Source organism: Cavia porcellus, unplaced genomic scaffold (genome assembly GCF_034190915.1).
Source record: "Cavia porcellus strain 051 isolate PalLab524CR breed Dunkin Hartley unplaced genomic scaffold, mCavPor4.1 scaffold_13, whole genome shotgun sequence".
In the NCBI taxonomy this organism is placed as follows: Eukaryota; Metazoa; Chordata; class Mammalia; order Rodentia; family Caviidae; genus Cavia; species Cavia porcellus.
The window spans coordinates 63,309,093-63,328,654 of NW_026947496.1; the positions used below are offsets into that span (position 1 = coordinate 63,309,093).

Genomic DNA, 19,562 nt, shown 5'->3' on the forward strand with positions numbered 1-19,562 from the left:
TGGACACCCCAGGGAGAGAACCAGCCAGTGTCTCCCAATATCCTGTCTTGTTGGAACTTAGAGCACTGGGAAAGAAGCAACCTGCTCACCTCCCTAGTAAGCAGCCATGAGCGTACCAGCACACAGGCTGAGAATCAAACATCCCATCCCCCACTAGCAAATGGGAGCCAGAGGTCTGAGTATCTCTTGAGTGGTTGACCATATGCAATATAGCAAGTATGGGGGATTTCCTTCTACTATCTCTTTGAAAGCAAATATTGTTATCACTGTTTTGCTTTGTTCTGATTGATTTTATTGCTCTAGTCAACATTCTGTTTTGATAAATTCTATAATGTTCTATATTTGGTTTGATTTTGCTATACCTAGTTGAAAGGACAACTATTGTGAAGATAATGAGGTATACTATGGTACCTGTTACTGTTATCCCAGTAACCTGCTGTAAAGTTCTGTACCAATTTCACTGCATTGTCTTGATTGGCTTTGTTCTGTCTTGTTCTGTTGTATTTTACTACTTTTAAAGTAATAAAAAAAGTGAAAAAAAAGAACTAGAGCAAAAGGGAGCAAAACAAGCCTCTTTTCCACCCTTATATTGTACACAGCCCACCCCACACCCTAGGGAAATTGTAGCACTCACAAAATCTCTGTGCCCTCTCTTGCATAGGGTGAGGATATTTACAAAGAACTCTGGCTCCCTGCTGAGTCACTCAGTTAAAACATCTAAACTTCTCAAATTAACACAATGCATCAACCATAACAGCTTGGCAGAGAAAAGGAAATTGTGGAGTGGTTATCAGTAGCAAAATTCAAACTCATTAAGATCAGGCATCCAGATAGTGGAAAAGAATAACTTTGCAAAGAAAAGAAGCAGATTCCTGGTTCTTGTTATAACTTGAGCCCCGGTATAAAATCCAAGGAGGCAAGAGACCGAAAATTTAGTGGCAAAGGCTTTATTTCCAGGCCTGGCGACCAGTCTCCGGGAGCCAATTTGGAGACTCTCCCCTAGAAGCTGAAGGGAGGACTTTAAAAAGGGGCTGGAGGAAAGGGCGGGGGGGAGAGAAACAAAGAAACCTGTAGAGCCATCAAACTTGTTGACCCGAGTCTGGAAACTGTATTGCTGTCCACTTAGCTCTGACAATCTAGGGAGTTTCTGGTGTTTTTTAAAAATTATTTCCATCCTGCAGACTGACATTATCTCAGAGTGGCATGTCTGCAGCAATATTTGGAGAAGAAAGTGGACAGTTAATTATCTCAGGACAGCTTGTCTTCGCTAGTGAGTGCAAAGGGGTCACAAGTTATGAGACGCTGGAACTTAAGTTTTATAAAGACCTGATATCTAACTCATTTGATACATACAGAACAAAAGGAAAGCACCGATTGGGGTTTGGGCCATAGTATTACCCGGTAATTTGTTTAAGCTAAGCAGTTCTTAAAATTGGGGCAGGCTCATTTTACAACAGATCATCACCGGGTCAGGGGGAGGTCACCAGAAACCCAAATTCTTTATGGCCTAGATAGATAGGTGAGGGGAGAGGGAGGCAATAAGGCGCCATACAGAACAGAAAACGGCGGTAATGTGTCAAGGTCAGGGTAAAGGGTTAAACTCACACGCAAATCTCTCTGCACACAAGCAGGTTACTTTAAACAAATATAAATTAATTGCCATTCTAGTTTTTTTTAGCTCTTTAGCGGAGAATAGAGGCTCCTAGCAGTGATTAACAACCCTTGTTAGCTTGTTTTAGCACAGCTTCTGTAGTTTGTAGAGAGCAACAATGGTTAACATATCAATTAGGTGAGATTTTTGCAATTTTTTACAGAGGAGAGTGTTGCTCAACAGATCAATTAGGTCCCTTAACATATCAGTTAGGGAAAAAGGATAAAACAAACACATTTAGTAAGCCCCTATATAGGTTTGCTATAATATACATATAACAAAGCTATTTTCTTAGGGTACAACATTCCCCACTGATTTTAGTCAGTGTGTCAAATCATTGACTCTTTAGCATCTGTTTATAACCTTGTATGTGTCTTTAAAATTATAAGCTTTTAAGAACTTTGACATAGTTTATCAACTTGTTTATAACACAAAGCCCAGTAGGAGGATTAACAAAGGTCTTGTAGCTGTCATTAAAGCTGTTAACCAAAAGGAGAAAGAAAACCAACATTTAAATTTACTCTGTTTTATCATACAAGTAACAATTTTAAGTCAGACAGAGGCCTCTTAGGGGTCTCTACAAAAGAGGAGAACACAAAATTATCAGTTATATTAGACAATCTTAAGCTTTAAAGTGTCCTTGGAAGAAATGACAGTTTATTTATCCGCAGGCTAATGGTCTTTTGAAGCTGGGACCTGTCTGCAGTGGGAACGTTGAATCTAGGCAGGCTTTCAGCTACTTTGACAGTCCATTGCAGCTCAAGTGATTTATGGTGAGGTCGCTTGTCTAGGTGTCTAGGCTCTTTAGCTCGCAGTGGGCAGCAGCGAAATAACCAGTGGATGGAAGTGAGAGCTGGCTGAAAAGTCTGGGGGAGACTTAATAAGATCTTGATTAGTTAAATCAGCTAATTTTTAGAAACCTTTAATGATAAGAGGAAGATCTCTTATATAAAACCTCAAAAGAGGAAATATCTGCAACATAGGGGATGCATCACGCACACAAAGGGGCAGAAGGAAAAGAGACTTACCCAGTTTTCGCCAGTTTTTAAGGCCATTAGTAATTAATAGTCTTTAAAATCTAACTTATCTTTTTACCTCTCCTGAACTCTGAGGCTGGTAAGCCCAATCGAGTTTTTAATTGATCTGCAAAGCTTAGGTTAATTTGAGTTATTAGGCTATAAAAGCCAGGCCATTGTCGGACCCCATGGATAAAAAGGGAGACCAAATCAGGGAAACTGCTATCAGAGCTGACTCAGACTAAGTAGAAAACGCTTTTACTCATCTAATGAAAGTATCAACCATTATAACATTTATATCCTTGAAGTTTTAGGCTTTTTATTTTTGTAAAATCTATTTTTTAGTGTTTTTAGGCATAGTCTCACGATAACCAGTGGTTTCTATTTGTTGCAGTACTTTTAGATTTACCAATTGGCACTGAGGGCATCTGAAGCTCACAGACTGGGCTAGCTTGATATTAGCCCCCGGGAATCTCTCGGAAGTTGAGCTGCCAGATGCTGGTCTTTTTAAGTGTAAATGGGCTCTGACAAAGAAAATAGGTGGGATCAGCAGTAATGTCAAGCTTATCTCAATCCCCACTGATTTGGGGGCTTTCTGGCTATCTTTTGGAAGGTGGCATTTGTCAAATTATTTTTTCCTATAACAAGATCATCTTCTGCCCAATGGCTTATACAGCAGATAGTAGCCATTCTCTTTGGCATCTAGATGGCAGCCAACAAGTCCAAATTTGGGGAGCAATTTAATCTTTTGACTCCAGAAGACAATAAACCCCATTTTTTATAAAGACAACTTGAGGCCTCAGTGTGGGCAATGGGTTTAGCCCACTATGCTGATGTCTCTGGCTCTAAGATTTGTTCCCATAGATCCTGAGATTTTGTGTAACGGCAGCTCCCAAGACCCGCTTACCTTGATAGACGTAGCTGCTTCCATCAGAGAAGTAGGATGGAACTCTAGATAATGGCTTATCCACTAGATAAGGTCGAAGTCCCGTGAGGTGATCAATGACCTCAGTACAATTGTAGTGAGGCAACGAGGGGTCATCCTCAGGCAGCAAAGTAGCCAGAGTTTGAAGCCGCTGTTTCCAGAAATAGTGCCTGATAATGTATGGCTCAGGAATTAGACATCCGCAGTCTGATGGGGCCTTGATGAGAGTCTCCAGGGAACAGGAAGAAACAAGAGTTTGTGTCCAAAAGTCAATTTTTAAGCTTCCTTTATGAGGGGGCCACTGAGGAAATCACCACAGACAGGGTGGTCATCTGGTTGTTAAAGAATCAAGTGTCTTGGAAAGGTAGACAACAGACCTCTGCCAGGGTCCCAAACTCTGGATCAGTCCTGTGGCTCCTAGAAATTTTGCACTTGTCTTTTAGTCACAGGGACTGGAATCTGTTAGATGGCTCACAACAACCAGTGCAGTCTTTCTTTGTGTAGACTGGTTTTGACAAGGTCGGGGGGGGGGGGACTCGCATCAGAGCAGTTACTTTGTCGGCTGGCCCCTCTGATGTGATTGCTACTCTTTGAGAGGCCTGATCTGCCAAATTGTTTCCTCAGGTGAATAGCAGCAATCTGCTGACAGCCAGACTGTTGCCAGCAAATCTAGGATCTGTGGAGCCACCCCCCCTTTTTTTAAATCTTTGCCCTGGCCGAGGTTAAGAGACCTCGCTCTTAATAGATGGCTCCATGTACATGTATAGTAGCAAAAGCATATCTACTATCTGTATAGATGTTTACCCTCTTTTTCGTGGCTAGTTTTAGTACCTCAGTCAAAGCAATGAGCTCCACCTTTTGGACAGAGATGCCAGGCTCTAACCGCTTAACCCAGAGTACCTCCTTTTGGTGGTCACTGCTGCCCCAGCCACTCATCTGCCTCTGCCGTTCTGGATGAAGCTGCTTCCATCTGTGAAATTTCTCAGGTCGTTGTCAGGCATAAGGGTGGCTGGGTTTAAAACTGAAGAAGTCTTGAAAACTATCAATTCTGGGTCTAGGAGCAGGGCCTAATAGTGTGAGATTTTAGCACTCACATTTTCAGGAGGGGTTTTGATAAGAGTCTCTAAACTGTGGGAGGTCACTACAGAAATCTTCTGTCCAAAAGTGAGGTTTTTTTTTTTTTTTTTTTTGGCCTCTTTTAAGTAGCATTGCCACAGCGGCCAGAATTTTAGGCATGGAGGCCACCCTCTTGTTACTGGATTGAGCCTTTTGGAAAGATAGGCTATAGGCCTCTTTTAAGAGCCAATGTCCTGGGTTAGGACTCCTTTGGCAATGCCCCTGAGTTCATCTATGAACAAGGTGAATGGCTTGGTAACATCAGGGAGTCCCAGGGCTGGGGCCTCTGTCAAGGCCCACTTGAGCTGCCGCAAGGTCCAGTTTACATTTATCAGTCCAGTTTAGTGAGTTTTTTCCTTAAGGGAGCCCTACAGGGGGTGAGCTGTTTCAGTAAAATTTAGAATCTACAGCCTGGAGTATCCGACAGCTCCCAGAAATTCGCGCACCTGTTTCTTAGTTTCTGGGAATGGGATCTGCAATATAGCCTGGACACTTTTTTTAGACAAAATCCTCCTTTTTTTTTTTTTTGCAATTTGTAGTCCAGATGAGTCACAGCCTGACAGCACAATTGTGCCCTTTTAGTCGAGACTTTATAGCCTAATTGCCCCAAAGTCCTTAACAGTTTCTCAGTTGTCTCTTGACAAGCTTACAAGCTTCTGTGGGGGTCGAGGCTATTAACAAGTCATCCATGTGCTGGAGGAGCACTATCTCAGGGTGTTTTTTTTTTTAAATTTTAAAAGATCTCTTGTTAATGTCTCATCAAAAAGAGTGGGAGAGTTCTTGTAACCCTGAGGTAAATGTGTCCGGGTCAGCTGTTTTTTTACCCCCGTATCTGGGTCAGTCCATTCAAAGGCAAAAAGGAGTTGACTCACCAGAGTAAGTGGCAAAGTGAAGAAAGCATCTTTCAGGTTCAGAACAGAGTACCAGGAGTTCTCAGGATTTGGCACTGTTGGGTATAGACTCAGAACTCATGTATTAACTCTCCGAGATCCTGTACAGAGCGATAGTTATTTGTCCCTGGCTTCAGTGACTAGAAGCAAGGGCATGTTCCAGGGAGAGACACAAGGAATGAGAATATCATTGTCTCTTAGCCTCTGCATGTGGACTTTAAATCCCTTTCCGGGCCTGCAGGCTTATCGGGCATTGTCACAAGCAGAAGGGGCATGCTTGGGGTAAGAGCTCCATCAGAAGGGGGACTTGGCTGACTGCTAGCCCTGGAGGATTGTCTTCTGCCCAGACTTCTGGAATCTCCTGATTCCATTTGCCCAACAGTTTTAACTCTAAGTCAGTTGTGAGGACTCAGGTACGCTGGACAAATTTCCCAGTAGATGGTAATTTTTTTAGTTTTAAAAGACCTTTTGTGCTATCTCTATCAACTGGCTGAGGGGCATTTTTTTTTTAAACTCTCAAACCTTTGTAATCTTTTTTTTAACATGTGGGGCCGACTGAGTTGCAAAGAGACCAACTGGCGATACTAGGGAAACCTCCTTACCTCTGGATGTCCAATCGGCTTGGGACAAAAGGAAAACATGGTTTTGGCATTCCGGATCAGAGAGCAGGCTTTATCTGGATGGCACACCACCTTTTGTCCCAGGGTGCCACCTGGCAGGCCATCATTTTACTGAAATTACATACTTAACAAAAAGAAGCTTTTTCATAGGTAACAAAATTGTGCCATATAATCTCCCAGAGGTCCACAGCACATGTGAAAACTTATATCTTATCTCTATTATCATCTATAATCTCATATTAATGGAAACACTTTGCAGCAAAGGTTTAGAATCTTATAAATAAATCTATCAAAACTGATCCAATACTGTCAAACTTTGAACACATTTACTTCTTGTCAAACCTGTTGTCTTCATTACTATAAACCAAGACAAAATTTATATCATCTCAAGCTTTTTATAACTTATAATATACCTCTAAGTTTTATCTTTTTTTTATATTTTGGCACAGCAGACATTTTATTTGAAGACAAACCACTTTTTTTGTCTCTCCTTTTTACTATCACCAGTCAATTATCTTTTTTTTTCGCTTCTCAGACAACATTAAAACTCTCAACAAAACCCTTGAAGTTACCTTTTAGTAGTCTAAAACATATTTAATTAATTTTATGTCTTTTTACCACATTAAAATGCTGGGTTTTTTTTAAAGCTATAACCTTTTAACTGGCTCAATTACAGTATGACCTGGTTTTTACTTGGTAAAGTTGATATGATTCTTAAAAACCATAAATATACACATATATGTGCACATATATTTACTTTTTAACCAGAAAGAAAAATACTCCTTTTAAAAGGCATGCCAAGGTTGCAAGCAATCAGTTGAAGACTTACATATTAAACAAGGCGCCACAACATTAAAGACACAAACAAAGGGTGCTTTTTGCACAGTTTGGTGAGCTAAAGGAAACAATTTTTCTTATGAAGCTTGAATCTAATAAGCCATATGGATCCTGCAACAGAAATGGGCAACAAGCCCCTAAGTTAGTAACAAATCCAAACAGGCAAACAATTTTAAAGAACAAAAACACTGCACATCAATATCTAAATCCCTTTGTCCATTCTGGGCTCGTAGAAGGGGTTCCTAGGAGAGAATGTTCTGTTAGATTTAGGGTAACCAAAAGGAGAACAATTAGAACAAATGGACAAACAAACAGACATACAAGACGAGACAAGCTGCAGCAAAAATGGCCTTTGCCCAAAAATTAGTCAAATTTTGGGATCTGGAGGAATTAACAAATTAACCAACAGAGTGGTTCCTCACCCGGTGCAGAGTCACAAATGGCAAAAACCAATTGACTCTGTCCTCAGGAGGTTTCACTTCCCAAATTAAGGGCGTCCCCTTCCAAATGGAGCTGTTCCCCACCCGGGGCAGAGTCACAAATGGACAGAATTTGTCCTACAAACCAACTGACTCTGTCCTCGGGTGGTTCCCGCTCCCAAATTGAGGGCGTCCCCTCAAAATTACAAATTGACCGCGGCCCAAACAAATCCTCCAGAGCACTTACTTTCAAATGTTCAGAAATGAGTCTGGGGTCTTGCTTCCATCCAGGGTGAGCCCCCAAATGTTATAACTTGAGCCCCGGTATAAAATCCAAGGAGGCAAGAGACCAAAAATTTAGTGGCAAAGGCTTTATTTCCAGGCCTGGTGACCAGTCTCCGGGAGCCAATTTGGAGACTCTCCCCTAGAAGCTAAAGGGAGGACTTTAAAAAGGGGCTGAAAGAAAGGGCGGGGAGAGAGAAACAAAAAAACCTGTAGAGCCATCAAACTTGTTGACCCGAGTCTGGAAACTGTATTGCTGTCCACTTAGCTCTGACAATCTAGGGAGTTTCTGGTGTTTTTTAAAAATTATTTCCATCCTGCAGACTGACATTATCTCAGAGTGGCATGTCTGCAGCAATATTTAGAGAAAAAAGTGGACAGTTAATTATCTCAGGACAGCTTGTCTTCGCTAGTGAGTGCAAAGGGGTCACAAGTTATGAGACGCTGGAACTTAAGTTTTATAAAGACCTGATATCTAACTCATTTGATACATACAGAACAAAAAGAAAGCACCGATTGGGGTTTGGGCCATAGTATTACCCGGTAATTTGTTTAAGCTAAGCAGTTCTTAAAATTGGGGCAGGCTCATTTTACAACAGATCATCACCGGGTCAGGGGGAGGTCACCAAAAACCCAAATTCTTTATGGCCTAGATAGATAGGTGAGGGGAGAGGGAGGCAATAAGGCGCCATACAGAACAGAAAACGGCGGTAATGTGTCAAGGTCAGGATAAAGGGTTAAACTCACAGGCAAATCTCTCTGCACACAAGCAGGTTACTTTAAACAAATATAAATTAATTGCCATTCTAGTTTTTTTTAGCTCTTTAGCGGAGAATAGAGGCTCCTAGCAGTGATTAACAACCCTTGTTAGCTTGTTTTAGCACAGCTTCTGTAGTTTGTAGAGAGCAACAATGGTTAACATATCAATTAGGTGAGATTTTTGCAATTTTTTACAGAGGAGAGTGTTGCTCAACAGATCAATTAGGTCCCTTAACATATCAGTTAGGGAAAAAAGATAAAACAAACACATTTAGTAAGCCCCTATATAGGTTTGCTATAATATACATATAACAAAGCTATTTTCTTAGGGTACAACAGTTCTCCTGATTCATGAGGAGGAGAACAGTCTGCAGAAGCAAAGTGAGTATTTAGAGATGAGAGATCCAAGAAGAAATGGCAGCAGAACCCACAAAGCCTCTTGAACTGCAACAATAGCATGGGGTTTAACTCAGTGAAAATTCTTTCCATATTGTGGTCAATAGCAGGACAGCAATCCAAGTCCAGGTACCTACTATATCACCAGAGATTCATGAGTCAGGCAACATTTGGGGACAGGATTGAACATTTAAATCTAGGACTCAGAAAAACTGAAAACAACCTTCATTTTAAGGCTCCCAGTTTTCATGTCACAGTGGCTGGGTGAGAGACAGTTATAGGAGATAGCTGCAGATAGCAAGCAGACTCAGATTCCCTGAGAAATTTAACCTCAGCCCAGGAAAGACACAGGCCATACAGGCCACATTCCCTGCTGAAAGGGTTTTGGCCCAGACAGGACACTGTGGCCGGGAAAGCCTCAACCAGAAGCAGGAAGCCCCTATCTGCTCCCCTCCCCCCCCGCCCCCAGGAATTTACCTGTGACACCATCTTCCCGCCCCTGGACATTTACGTATGGCGCCAAACCTAGGACCAATGGGCTACCTGTGCATCCCTAATGCCCTCCTTAGGTTCCACCCCAAACCGAGGCTACTTACATACCCGCACGCCATGTGTCTGCCAGAGAGATCGCCGGTCGCCAGCGGTGGGGTTGCCAGTCATCTCTCTCCATGTTCTCAGAATAAAGGCCGCTTTTTGTTTTATACATCTCATCTTTTGGAAATACTTTTCATCTTTTGGAAATAATCCTATCACTGGACTCCACAACTACAGTTCCTGGAAGGAAAACAGTCCTTCAAAAATACAGAGAAAAAATTTTTTTTATTTTGGACTCATTGTTTTTCTTTGTTCTTTTACTGACTGCTTTTTTCTTTTATTTCCTTTTTATCTTTTTAAGTTTTTCTATTTACATTTTTCATGTTATTATTTTTTAAATCCCTTTTTCATGTTATCTTCTGTATTAGTCAGGGTTTTACTAGAGAGAACAGATATAACATGAGATACACAGAAACAACAAGATTGTCTTATGATGGTCAGCCACAGAGTTGGATGAGGAAGCATGCAGAGGGTGTCTACACATGGAGGTCAAAGGGTTTAATCTGAGGTCTGGAGTTCACCCTAGTGTCTTGTGCAAGTCCACACCAGCAGGCTGATGGGTCTGTGACAGAAGGCCGAAGGCTCTACGATGAGAGGCTGAAGGGTCTATGCTGGAAGCCAGGAGATGAAGTCCAAACCAAAGGTGAAGACTGGAGCTTCTCCCAAGAATGGAATGCATTTGTCTTTCCTCCTTTCCTTTTATACCTCCAGGTAATGAACCACCCTAGGGTGGGTCTTCTATTACATCCTTGGGTGTAGAGTTACTAAACCCATTTAGTTAAGCTTTGAAATGTCTCAAGTTGACACAATCAACCAACCACTACATCTTCTATTTCTTTCTGGAATTTTTGGATATGTCTACATAATTATATATACAACTCTCTCTTACCTATAATAGAAATTCTTTGTCTCACTGTTTTCTCTTCTTTTTCATCATGTATTGTTTAATTTTTCCAAATTTTTCCTTTGTACTCTTATACTGAACCACCTATGGTATTAACAGTAAAACCATTAAGCTTCACTAATCTTTAGATACTTAACTAATGCCATTTCTACTGTTGAATTTTTATTGTTATTGGAGGCATAGTTTTGTATTTAATAGATATTTGGTATGTTAATGTGTGCTTTGTCTTAGAGTTTATTGGTATAAACCCTGAAGATTTCTAAGTTTATGGGTGGTACATTATTGGTCTTATGGAATGTCCTTATCCTGTTTGTCTTCAATGACATTACTGTTGCTAATTCACTCAATAGTACTAAGGTCACACCATCGTTATTTATTTTATTTTTCTTACTTTATTAAAATACTGAGTTTATTTCATATGTATATTTTTGTCTCCCCAGCATCTCCATGTCTGACCACCACTACTACTACGTCTTATCATAACATTCCCATATATACTTAAAACCAAGTAAAAGGTGAAGTTCCATCTTTAAAACCTAAACAGGCATTTCAGACAACACATTCTTGGCAATGGAACCTGGACATCATTTATCAAACACAGTAGGGCAAGTTCTCACTTTGCATTATTAAAAGGATTTCCAGATAGTGTTATAACTCAGGCCCCAGTATAAAATCCAAGGAAACAAGAGTCCAAAAATTTAAGTAGCAAAGGCTTTATTGAGCCAGTCCTGGCGGCACAGTCTCTCCTGGATCGACCCAAAGACTGCGCGCCCAAGACTGGTGAAAGGGGTTTTTAAAAGTAAGGGAAAGTGGGGGGAAACCTGCAAGGCCATTAAACCTGTTGACCTGCATCTGGAAACTGTACTGCTGTCCACTTAGCTCTGACAATCTTGGGAGTTCCTGGTGTTGCTCAAATTACTCCCATCCTGCAGACTGACATTATCTCAGAGTGGCACGCCTGCAGCAATATTTGGAGAAGAAAGTGGAGCTTTCTCAGGACAGCTTGTCTTTGCTAGTGAGTGTGAAGGGGTCATGAATTATGAGATGCTGGAACTTAAGTTTTACAAAGATCTGATATCTAACTCATTTGATACATACAGAACAAAAGGAAAGCACCGATCGGGGTTTGGGCCACAGTATTACCCGGTAATTTCTTTTAAGCTAAGCAGTTCTTAAAATTGGGGCAGGCTCATTTTATGACAGATCATCACCAGGTCGGGGAGAGGTCACCAGAAACCCAAATTCTTTGGCCCAGATAGGCGGGTGGGGGGAGGCAATAAGGCGCGCTACAGAACAGGAAAACGGCGGGGTATCTATCTTGTGGGAAAAGTAACTAAGGTTAGGTAAAAAGGTTAAACTCATACTCAAATCTCCCTGCATATAAACAAGTTACTTCAAACAATGTGTAAATTAGTGGGCCTTCTAGTCTTCTTTAGCTCTTTAGCGGAGAATAGAGGCGCCTAACGGTGTTTAACAACCCTTGATAGCTTGTTTTAGCACCACTCTTCTTGTTTGAAGAGGGCCCCTCTGGTTAACATCTCAATTAAGTGAAATTCTTGCAATTCTTTACAGAGGAGAGTATTGCTCAACATATCAATTGGGTCACTTAACATAACAGTTAGGGAAAAAGGATAGAAAAAAAACATTTAGTAAGCCACGGTACAGGTTTGCTATAATACACAAAATGATGAAGCTACTTTCTTAGAGTACAACAATAGCAACTGTGACAGAAATGAAATGAGATGAAAAATTTTAACAAACTGTTTAAACCGTTTTCTTAAAGAGACTTCCTCCACTGCCAGACATCTTGAATAGCCTCCTGGTCAGTCATTTGGAAGCAATGCATCACATAATTGATGAACTTGGCTTCCACTTTGGGAAGAGAACCACCTTTTCCTATACTTGCTCGCATTTTTGCTCTAATATCTTCTACGGAACTAGGTGCTTTTGGAGTTTTAGAGGTCTTTCCCTATTTTTTGAAGGATCTTGGTGTTGATGTTCTTGAGTCTTTTCCATTCTGGTTTGGTTTTTTGTGCATTTTTGGCTAGAGTATCTCATATTGATTTCTTCACTGAAGCTTTCTCTTCAGTTTCCTCATCATCAAAATCATCATCACCATTATCTTCATCTTCCTCCTTTCACCATCATCTTCATCACCTTCATCAGCAGCTAGTTTTAGTTTGTTCTATGGAACCTGGCACCACTTCTAGAAGCAGAGTACTTTTCAGACATACTTTAGAGTTTTACATCCTCTTCTTCCTCCTTGTCTGACTCTTCATCTTCATCTAAAGCTACTAAGTGCTGTCCATTAATAGGCACAGGCCCTGAACCATGCTTCAACCTTAAGACAACAGGCGGTGTGATTTCAAAGCCCCCAAGGGAAACCATTGGCTGTATAGACATGTTCAAAGCTGCCAGTGTTACTTTAATTGGACCGCCTTTGTAATTCATAACCTCTGCTTCAACAATGTACAATTCATCCTTTGTACCAGCCCCGACATCTGGGTACTCATTTTCATCATTATCCAACTTAAAGTGATGATCTTTGTTGGCCTTTAGTTTGCAACTGAAAAGACAGTTCTGGGGTCTCAGGGGGCCCATGTCCATATTCCTCAAATCTTCCAAGGAAGGTGACATGCACTTAGGTAGTTGAGAACATGGATGTAAATGAGTGAATATTGTTCCAGAGAATAGATACAAAGGATGGATTCACACCAGGACTATTTTTTTATTTTAAGGAGAAAAACCCCCTCAAAATTGCAAAACATAATGATTAGAGGGTAGCAATAGTTCATGCATTGCATACTGTTATGTTTAAATCAGTTACTCAGAATACAAGATAAATTGTTGCTATGAATAAGTTTTTCTCTATGTGCTAACACCCAGATTACCTTAGTGACATTAATAATACTGCAGTTCACTTTTGGGGAGTTACATGCTGGGCCAATTATATTGCACCCTCCTACACCCATATTAACAGACATGATTGGATCTTGGGAGAAAGCCAAAGAACAATAATTAGCCATGCACTGAGTGTATCACTGAAAAGTACACCAACTCAAGAAATCTTCATACTAGCAACAAGGTCTTTTCACTATAAGTGACTGCATACTCAAACACAGAAGGGCTGAACAAGCAACAACAACAGCAAAAGAGAAGCCGAGTGTGGTGACTCTCTCCTGTAATCACAGAATTTGGAAGGCTGAAGCAGGAGGATCATTGTGAATTCAAGACCAGTTTGGGCTATGAAGTGAGCTCAAGGGTAGCCTGAAAAACTGCATAGAGAGACCCTGTCTCAAAAAAAAAAAAAAAAAAAAAAGAAAGAAAGAAACATAATTGGGCATGGTGGTGCACACCTATTATCCCAAAATTTGGGAGGCTGAGGCAGGAGGGTGGCCATGAGTTGAAGGCCAGCCTGGGCTATATAGTCAGTTCAAGATCAACCTGAATTATGTAGCAATACCCTGTTTCAAAAACACCAAAACAAAAGAGAGAGAGACAGAGAGAGAGAGAGAGAAAACATGAACATGAACATGATATGAGAGGACAAGGTAATAAAATCTTGTTGGGAGGAACCCAGGAGAATTCAAGACAAAGGAGCAAAAGGCAGTCTCAGACCCCCAGCCCACACAGAACAAGTCTGAGAGATACAGTCATGGAAGAAAATAAAAGTTACACACCTGAAATCTCTGAAAGGATAACAACTAAAGTAAAGAAACAACTTCATGAGACTGTAAAAGTAATCAAATCAGAAATAATGTCTCACATAAAAGAAGAAATGAAAAATGTAATGAAAGAATTGCTAAGCATATTTGAAGAAGATAAAGATAAAAAAGAGGAGCATAGGAAAGTGATGCAAACCTTGAATGAAAAATATAGAAAGGAATTGCAATGCATGAAACATATTAAAAAGATATTCAGAAATTAAAAAGTCAATCAAAAGCTGGCAAAATGGCTTGGAAGAGACTGAAGATAGACTTTCAGACCTTGAAGACATTATTGTAGCTAGAGATTGTGAAAGGTAAGATATTTAAAAAATAAGGAGGAACCAGGAAATAACAATTCAATGACTGCAAGATAATGCAAAGAGAAATAATTTAAGAGTGATAGATATCAGTGAAGAAGCAGAGGTCAACATAAATGAAATAAAGAGGCTATTTACAGAAGTAATAGCAGAAAACTTCCCAAACATGGGAAAAGGATTTGGCATACAGATAGGTGAGGTATAGAGGGCTCCAATTAGTGATAGCCAAAGTAAATCTACACTCAGACGTTTAATGGTCAATATCTCAAAAACACAAGAACAGAATATTAAGAGCTGTTAGAGAAAAGAAACACCTATAAAGGAAATACAAAATCACGGCAGACTTGTCAACACAAACCATCAAGTCAAGAAGAGTTTAGAGTGAAGTAATTCAAATCCTGAAAGAAAACAATTTCCAACCCAGATCAATGTACCCTGCAAAACTGTCTTTCAAAATTGCTTGAAAAATAAGATACGTTCATGATAAAGAACAACTGAAAGAATTCATGACCACCAAACCAACCCTACAGAAAATGCTAAACAATATTCTATAGAGAGAGAACAGATGTGAAGGAGAAACACCAAACAGGACAGGCAATTGAATGATGGGGAAAAGTGGAGGGTCAAAAGCAAGAGGAGAGCATGGCAGAGACAAACCAATGTATGCTGGTTGTAACCATTAATGTAGATGACCTCATTCAGTAATAAAAAGAAACACAGGGATAATGGATCACGAAACAAGATTCATCAATATACTGTATACAAGAAACACATTTAACATGAAAGGAAATTAAGAGATTGAAAATCAAAGAGGAGAAAACAATTGTTCCAGGTGACAGGAGACCAGAAAAAGGCAAGAGTAACTTGCCCATCAACCATGGATAAGAAAGATACAGTATTTTCATACAATGGAAAGCTACCCAGCTGTAAGGTAGGCTAGTCCAAGGCTTTTTAGGTAAATGGATGCAACTGGAGGTCATGTTCATGAGCAAAACAATTTGAACTCATACAGGTAAACACTTGCATAAATATAGGAGATAGTGGGATCCAAAAACACAATAGATATTATAAAGTGATAGGGGAGAAAACACCTAGAAGGAGAAGGTGGTAACCAATGTTAATTTCTTATTGTTTTGTCTTGAACTCTTGTAATGTTTTCATAATTTTGATAGGTTTGATTTTGTTCAGTCTTGTTTTGCCAGATTTTACTGTGTCTGATGATAAGGGCAGCTGTTTTTAACATAATGGGATGTATTATGATAATTATGGTTGATTTCCTATTATCTTGTTTTGAAGTCCTATAATGCTTTCATTCTTTTGTTTAATTGCTTTATTCTGTTTTGTTTTGGTTTTATTATGTGTGATGATATGAACAGCTATTTTGAAAATGAGACATTCTAGAAATCATTGTTCATTTCCTGATATCTGATTTTGAAGTCCTGTAATGCTTTCATTGTTTTGTTTTGTTTGGTTTTAGTCTGTTTCTATTATTTGATTTCATTGTGTATGAGGGTATGGACGGCTATTTTGAAAAGAACAAGAGACATTATGGTAGCTATTGTTGATTTCCTATTGTCTTGTTTTGAAGTCCCATAATGCTTTCATTTTTTGTTTTGATTGGCTTTACACTATTTTGCTTTCTTTGATTGTGTTGAGTATGAAGGACAACTATTTAAAAAAAAACAAGATATGCTGATTTCCTGTTGTCTTGTTGTGAAGTTCTGTGTTGCTTGCATTGTTCTGTTCTGATTTGCTTTGTTCTGTTTTATATTCTTTTTTTTAGAAAAAGGGCTGGGGATTTAGTTCAGTGGCTTAAGTGCCTGCCAGGCAAGCCCGAGTCTGTAAGTTCAATCACACACACACACACACACACACACACACACACACACAGAGAGAGAGAGAGAGAGAGAGAGAGAGAGAGAGAGAGAGAAATGAAATGGGGAGACCATAGTGGAGACTGCTGAAATCTGGAAGATTATCAGCAACTACTTTGAGAACCTGTACCATAATAAATTGATGAATTCAGAAGAAATACATAGATTCTTAGATACACATTACGTACAAAAGGTGGACCAAGGTTACATAAAATCCCTTGAAATCAATTTAGGCAGGGAGATTGAATTAAAAAAAAAAACTACCAAGGAAAGCCCCAATTCCAATGGATTCACTTTCAAATACTATAGAAGCTTTAGGAAATATCTAACATGAATAATACTCCCCTGTTTAATGAAATTGAAAAAGAAGGAATACTCTAAAGGTTATTCCTTGAAGGCAGTATCATCTGATTCCAAAACCAGAAATGACTCCACTAAAAAATAGAACTTTACATCAATTCCTTGATACAAAAATCTTCAACAAATACTGGCAACAGCATGCCAGAAATAATAAAAAAATCATACATCACAATCAAGTACAATTTATCTCAGATATCCAAGGATGGTTGAAAATATACAAATCAATAAATCGAATACATTGCATAAAGAAAACCAAGGGAAAAATCACATAATAATCCCAACTGACCCAGTAAGACATTGATAAAATCCAGCATCCATTCATGATAAAAGCCCTGAAGAAAGTAGGCATAGAAGGACTTTATTTCCATCTTATAAAAACTATTTATGAAAAAAATAAAGGCTGACATATTATTAAATGTTGGAGGAATGCTAAAAACTTTTGTTCTAAAATCAGGAACATGACCTTGATATCTGGTGTCATCACTAGAAGTCAATAGAGTTCTCAAAACATTACCCAGAACAAGTAATCAAGAAAAACAAATAAAAGGAATATGGATAGGGAAGTAAGAAATCAAGTTGCCATTATTTGCAGATGTTATGACCCCTTACATAACAGATCCAAAAAATTCCATTGGAAGACTCCTAGAAATAATAACAAACTTCAGTATAATAGTAGCATACAATGTCAACACACAAAAATGAATGATGTTTCTGTACACTAATAATAATCTCACCAAGAAAGTGATTAGGTGAACAATACCTTTCACAATCATATCAAGAAAATTAAATACCTAGGAACCAAGAAAATTAAATAGGAAAAATAACGAAATTATTATTCTCCTTAGGAAAATAAGGAGAGATCTCTATAATGAAAACTACAGTACTCAGAAAAAACAGTTCAAAGAAGACATTTGAAAACAGAGATATATGCCTTATATTGGATAGGCAGAATCAATATAGTCATATGGTCATACTTCTAAAGCTGATATATATATATATATATGGCAACCCCAATAAAAATATCAACCACATTCTTCAGAAAGATAGAGACAACAATCTTAAAATTCATATGGAACTGTAAGGGACATAGAATGTCAAAAGTAATCCTAAGAAAAGTCAGGAGGAGCTATCAAAATGGAACAAAGATCTTAATATCAAAACAGAAACACTTAACCTGCTGAAAGATAAAATAGGTACAACTTTTGAAGAAACAGGTGTAGGTAAGGACTTCCTGAGCACAGATGACACCAAGAACCAACAAATGTGATTGTATTTAATTAAAAGGCTTCCACACTGCAAAGGAAACAACCAACAGTGTGAAGAGACAACCATAGGGTGGAAAAAGATTGCCAGTTATTATTCCTCAGACAGTGGCAAATATCTAAAAAATATTTTAAAAATTTTAAAGGATATATTAGAATATATATTCTAAGCCCTTCCAGGGGGAGAACCAGCAGCAGCTCCTGAGATCCGCGCCACGTTGGAATTTAGGATGCTGGGAAGGTAAGCAAGCGCCTCCCCTCCCTGGTAAGCAGTGGTGGTGTGAAAAAAAAAAAAAAGAATACATATTCTAAAATGTTAGAATATGTAAAAAAAAAGTTAGACACTCCAAAACAAAAGAAAATGAAAAATGGGCAGCTAAAATGAGAAAGACATTTCTCAGGAAAAGAAATACAAGTAGATGATAAGTATATGAAAAATATTCAAGATCTCTAATAGAAAAATGCAGATTGAAGCAACACTGAATTTCCAACTTACTTCAGAAATAATGACCATAATCAAGACATCAGATAACAACAAATGGTAGGGAGGCTGTGGGGGAAACAGGAACCCTTGTTCATTGTTGGTGGGACTGTAAACCAGGATAACCATTTTGCAATCCTTAAAAATTTAAAAATAGATATTTATTTTGGCTCAGCTTTTTCCTTTTTATGCACCTTGCTTAAAGAGTTAAAGACATGATTTACAGTGATACAGGTACATCCATGTTCATAAATCTTCAAAGCAGCCTGTAAGTTCATCAACATCACAGTGGGTAGAGAATATGTGATGTTCATATACAGTAGAGTACTACTCTGAAAGAGAAAAGAATACACTCGATTTACTTGTAGGAAAATGAGACCATAATGTTAATTGAAAGAAATGACACCACAAACTGAAATAATATATGGTTTCTTTATATATGAGAAACCCCAGTACAAATAAAAAGAAGAATAAAAGATAGATAATGAGGGGGAAATAGATGGAGCAATAGGGGAGGGGGATTGCAGTCAATGAGAGGGAAAGTAGAGGAAGGAGGTGTAAAAAGAATTAAGATGCATTATTTACACATTCCAATTTGTTGCAAGGAATGTAGTCATTATGTACTACACACATGTAATAGTAAAAAATTAAATTAGCTCGGGCTATGTAGCTCAGTGGTCGAGCATACAAGAATGAAAGCTGTAGGAGTCATCTGAGCAACTTTGCTTAAATACCGAATAACTGCTGCAACATTAATCTTATTTCCATATACTGATATGTACAGAGAGGGCTATACTAGTCCCTCCTCTCTTCAATTGGTGGTCAACAATGAAAATAAGGCCAGCTGAAGTACTGATATGTAATCTTTGGAGCCATTCTGGCAGTCTTCTGTTTCCTTGAATAGCACTCTTTGTAAAAGACCTGAGCACAGAGGAATGACAGAGCCAATCAGTGCCAGGAATGTCAACTGGGTACAAGTCTCACAATAAAGAGGCTATGAATCCCCAAGGCACAGAAGTTTACATATCAGATACTGAAGCAACAGCCTCCAAAAACAATTCAAATGCTACCTTAATTGAATTATGCAGACTGATCCTTCTGCATGTCCTTTGCCCCGCATTTTGCAAAGATGCTCTTCTCCCTGCCTGGTTA

General features: G+C 39.0%; 1 pseudogene; it reads right to left on the reverse strand.

The window, feature by feature from the left end:
* Positions 1-11,843: 11,843 nt before the first annotated feature.
* Positions 11,844-13,130, reverse strand: LOC100735945 (nucleophosmin-like; annotated as a pseudogene).
* Between the last annotated feature and the right edge of the window lie 6,432 nt (positions 13,131-19,562).